Source organism: Cryptomeria japonica, chromosome 4 (assembly GCF_030272615.1).
Source record: "Cryptomeria japonica chromosome 4, Sugi_1.0, whole genome shotgun sequence".
NCBI classification, from domain to species: Eukaryota; Viridiplantae; Streptophyta; class Pinopsida; order Cupressales; family Cupressaceae; genus Cryptomeria; species Cryptomeria japonica.
Window position 1 is genome coordinate 486,917,954 of NC_081408.1, and position 5,249 is coordinate 486,923,202.

Sequence of the window (5,249 nt, forward strand, 5' to 3'; positions counted from 1 at the left end):
TAGCTTAGTATTTCAAACATTATATTTTGCGCACGATTTTCACTCACATTTATGGGCCTCCATGTGATGCCACTGTCATCTAGGCTCATGTCCATGGTCACTCTCCAATGATCGACATCATCCATCACCTCATAATGTAAAGGTGTGCCCCAATTGTGCTAGATCTTGATCCTGTCGACCCACTGGCCGCATGATAGCGATGTTCTCGCACACCCACACTTGTAGCAATGTGACATATATGAAGCTCTGACTTGGATGGTACACGATATCACGTAGCTCCTTGTAAATCTTTGCTAACACCAATGTCCCCCATGCCATTGGCTAGCCACCATCAACTACGTCTATCACCACCTAGATCATGCCTAGTACCACAGATCTTCCACCCTGATCTAGTAGAATGTATCCACTAACAAGGGTGCAAAAATAGAAATAGATCCTCCTGTTTGGCATTGCTTGTGATAATGCCTGCTCTAGGGATAGTTGTATGTCATGTAGAGACGCATTTGCACCTACCAAGAGTCTCACCCCATTCACTTGCTCTATCCTAACGCTAATCACCACGTCCACCCGATGCCTCGATTGCCCCTAATGTGCCATCTCATCCACACACACTAAAAGCTCTAAAATGTACTATAAACTCATAAAATTCACTCCAAAGATCTCAATCTTGCAATGCGCAAATGAGCCCTAATTTTGCAACTTTTGGTAATATAACATTCCCAAACTGCCCATTTTGGTCATCTCGGGCCCTCCTAGACTTTTTTTAGCATATCTTCTTCTAATGGTCTCAATTTAGAGTGTCATTTTCGCCTCCTAGTCCTATTTCTAGAATTAATTATCTAACCGATCAACATTACAATGAAAAATGATTACCAAATGTTCTTCAATTTGTATTATATTGTTTAATATGGAAGCCAAGACCCTTACATTCAACTGAATGAAAACCTTCACAACATTACACTACTTGGTACCAGGTGCAAAAAATTATGTTCTCTTCTTATTTACCTAAGATTTTAGTAGAACATTGGTTTACAAATTTAATGACAACCATTACACTCACGTTTTCAGTTTTTAGGATTACCGCAGAATTTAGTAAATAATTTTTTCGTGGTCACTCCTAATCAAATGGTTTTTTAATCTGTAAGGTCTCACACCTTTCTATTAAGCAACAACTTCCACGCAAGAAATTTGAGCTTCAAATTTGTAAAGCAGTTGGCGCAAAGATTCAGGTTAGCTCATTTTACTATCATTATGTTTCCACTCAGCACATCTTCTTTCATTTCCACCAAAAAAAAATTCAACTATTTTATAGGAGCTTTATCCTCTTTTTATTTTCTTATTATACAAAAATGTGCAACAATGACTTTGAAAAAGAATAATTTAACATAGACCACTGACTTCAACTCAATTGAATTTAACTTTCAGAAAAGCCAAATTGATAATTTGTGTTATAATTTTTCTGAACAATATACTTGTAAGCTGTGCACGACACGTATTAATGCATATTAACATAGCTGAAAATTGGTTCTAACTCTCTACATATATGCTCTTTAAAACGAGTTCAGAAAGTTTTATTTCACTGTCTTCGTCTAAAACATAAACCTAGCTTCAACTCAATTGAATTTAACTTTCAAAAAAGACAAATTGATAATTTAAGTTTAACGTTTATTAATAGTGCCATAATTTTCTTGAACAATATACTTGTACAGCTGTGTAGGTTTTCAATTTTTTTATTTTTTTTCAATAAAAGTGGATTATTCCACTAAATTTTTTTATTAATATTTTTTATTTTTTACACAGGATTCAAAGAGCATACCAGAGGAAAGAACCCTGGGAAGAAAACCTTCAGTCACAGCTCATAAAATAAACCTATAGTATCTAACGGATCAGTTTATACATCCCACCTAAAACCAAATACAAAATATGGTCACAACACATATAATATCAGTTTTGCATAGAGCCCATATGACAATTTGCCAAAAAAACCCATTAGATAATTTTCAAATGTAGACTCCACAGCTGCTATCAATGGAAGAAGACAAAATTTTCCAAAGCCCTGTGCCAAATCCCATGAGCCAAAAACCTTCCTGCCAAAAAAAAAAGTATCAAAAAACCTTTGGAAAAACAATATTGTATCAAATACCATGAGCTTGAACTCTCCTCTAGACAACGAACATGAATACTTGAAATGAAAGGGGAAAGCGGGAATAATTATCATCATAAAATTTTACATCAACATTACTCAAGAAAATCATATAACTATTGCTGCAAAACTTCCCATACCCTAGAAGGAATTTCCACAAAACCCACCTCTTGCTGATTAGCATTGCTATCAATGGCTAAATTTGCCAAATAATCTGCAATCTTATTAACTTTTCTGTAACAATGGGATACCAAGAAAGATTCAAACAATTCTATTTTTTGTAAAATGAGATCAAGTATATACTGCAAATTCCAACAATTTGATTTCTTTTTCATAACACATTGAATAATCACCATAGAATCACCTTCAATTATTAAGTCTTTAATTCCCAAAGAGATTGCCATATCCAATCCAAAAGACAAAGCATGAAATCCCGCATAATTGTTAGTTTTAAAACCAATAGCATGACACTTAGGTCGAATAAAATTTGCATTGTGATAATAAATTACCATGCCTACCCCAGCCGACCCAGGGTTACCACGAGAGGCCCCATCAAAATTTAGTTTAAAGTGTTCATGCGGGGGAGGTTTCCATCTAGCAAAGCATCTCTTACCTATTGCATCATTCTTTTTTAAAATTGAACCATGAGAGGGTAAAACTGACAACATCTTCCAAACTCTAGTAACTCTACTATCCCAGTGCGAAAGATTTTCCAAATTCTTATAAATAAACGACAAAGCAACCTCAAAGATTGAAGACTCAATTTTTAATAGAACCTCAGACACAGGAGACTTTGTTTTTTTAAATATTTTATTGTTTCTCTCTATCCAAACATTCCAAATCACAATAGATGGAGATATGATCCAAAGGCATGCATAAAAAGATGAGGCAAACATAAAGGGCCAAGATCTAAATGGGAAATGAGATCCTTACCAATAACAAAGGATTTATTTAAATTCTCAAACAACCACTGCCAACATTCATAAGCATAATCACAATGTAGGAACATGTGTGAAGAAGATTCCAAATTTTTGTTACAAAGGACACAAGGGAAAATAACAGTAATACCAAGCCTGTCTAGTCTCATACCTGTAAGGACTCTGTCCTAAACTGCCAACCAAGCAAAGGCTCCAGCTTTAGGAAGACAAGCCGAATGCCAAAACAACTTATAAAGCCAAGATGATAAATCTTTAGCAACCATAAGAGAGTTGTAACCATCTTTAACAGTGTACTTATCAGAAATATTCTTTGTCCAAATAAGTTCATCCTCAGAATCAGAAAGAAATACAATTATATCCCCCAAAATCTTCTCAAAATCTAATTTCATGCTTTGATCAACATCTAAGAAATCGATCGACTTCCATCTAGCTAGCTTAAGGGGTCCACTAGTCACAATTTCAAAATAATCTGCTACAAAAACACCCCAAAGGGAGGAAAGAACAGTGATCAGAGGAAACCAGTCCCTAATATTCACCAAAGGTGTGTATCCATTCCATACTTCATCCTAGAATATGACCTTTCTACCATTATGAACAATCCATGAGAGATGAGACAAAATAACTGATCTACATTTACAAAGGAAATTCCAAATAGCAGAACCCGAAGGCAAATTTGAGACTTTAAAAATGTACTCTCTCGGTCCATTATTTAAATATTTGGCACACATAATCTGTGCCCATAAGGAGCTAGGCTTGTCATATAATTTCCAAACCAACTTAGCACCTAAGGCTAAATTCTGATTCTCCAGACTCTGAATTCTTGTTCCCTCAAGTTCCTTAGGCAAACATACCTTATCCCATGCAACTAAAGGGAGTTTCTTCTTGCCATCTTTATTATTGTTCCAAATAAAATCTCTAAGAGTATCTTGTAAACTAACAATAGCTGCTTTTAAAGACTTCAAAACAGACATGAGATATATGGGAACAACATTCAAAATAGACTTGATGAGAATAATTTTACCCGCCAAAGTTAAACATCTATGATTCCATGAGAGAATTCTTTTAGAAATGACCGAAATAATCTTATCCCAAAAACCAATCTTATCCTGTTTAACAAAGAAAGGAATCTCAAGGTAAGTACATGGAAGATTTCCAGTCTCAAATCCCCAAAAGGATTGCAACCTATGCTGAACCAGTTGCGATGTATTAAGGAAAAAGATCTTTGATTTATCACCATTCACTTTCTGACCAGAAAATGATGCATAATTTTGTATTATTTCTTTAATCACTTTTGCTTCAACTAACGAAGCATGTCCAAATAACAGAGTATCATCTGCAAAGAGACAATTAGAAATACTTTGGGGAATATTTTGAATCCTTATACCTTTCCAAACCCCCCCCACTTTAGCAGCCCTAATAGCCCAACTAAAGGTTTTAGCTAGGAGAATAAACAAAAAGGGAGAAAGGGGATCTCCCTGTCTCAAACCTCTAGAGGAAGTGAAAAAACCACAAGGAGAACCATTAATTAAAATCGAGAATCTTGCAGAAGAAATACATGCACGAATCCATTTGACACAGGCCTTGGAAAAACCTAACTTCTCAAGAACAACACATAAAGCCCCCCACTCTACTCTATCATAAGCCTTCATCATATCTAGTTTAAGTATCATGGTCGGGGTTCTTTGGGTGGAAATAGAATGCAACACCTCATGTGCTACAATTGCACCCTTTTTCGTCTCCCTTCTGGGAACAAAACCACCTTGCTCCAATGAAATGATCCTAGGTGGAATTTTTGCCAACCTAAGGGAAATTGCCTTCGTAAATATCTTATACAAAGTGTTACATAAAGCAATGGGGCGGAAGTCAGCAAAAGTCTTAGTATCCTCTTTTTTAGGAATAATTGCAATCATTGTAGTATTAAGTTCTTTTAAAATGGACCTATTTCTCCTAGTTTTCAATTTATTTTATTATGTCATCATTTTTCTCTTTTTATTCAAAGAATATTAATTAAATATCTGTTAGCTGCAAGAGTTTTTGGATTTCAATATCAAAGCCTGTACATCTGACTTCACAAATGCATTTTACCATATGAGATTTCTTCATTCATTCTTTCATGTTTATAGGCAATCCAGTTCTTTTATGTTTGTGGGCTTGAAAAAAGTGTTTTT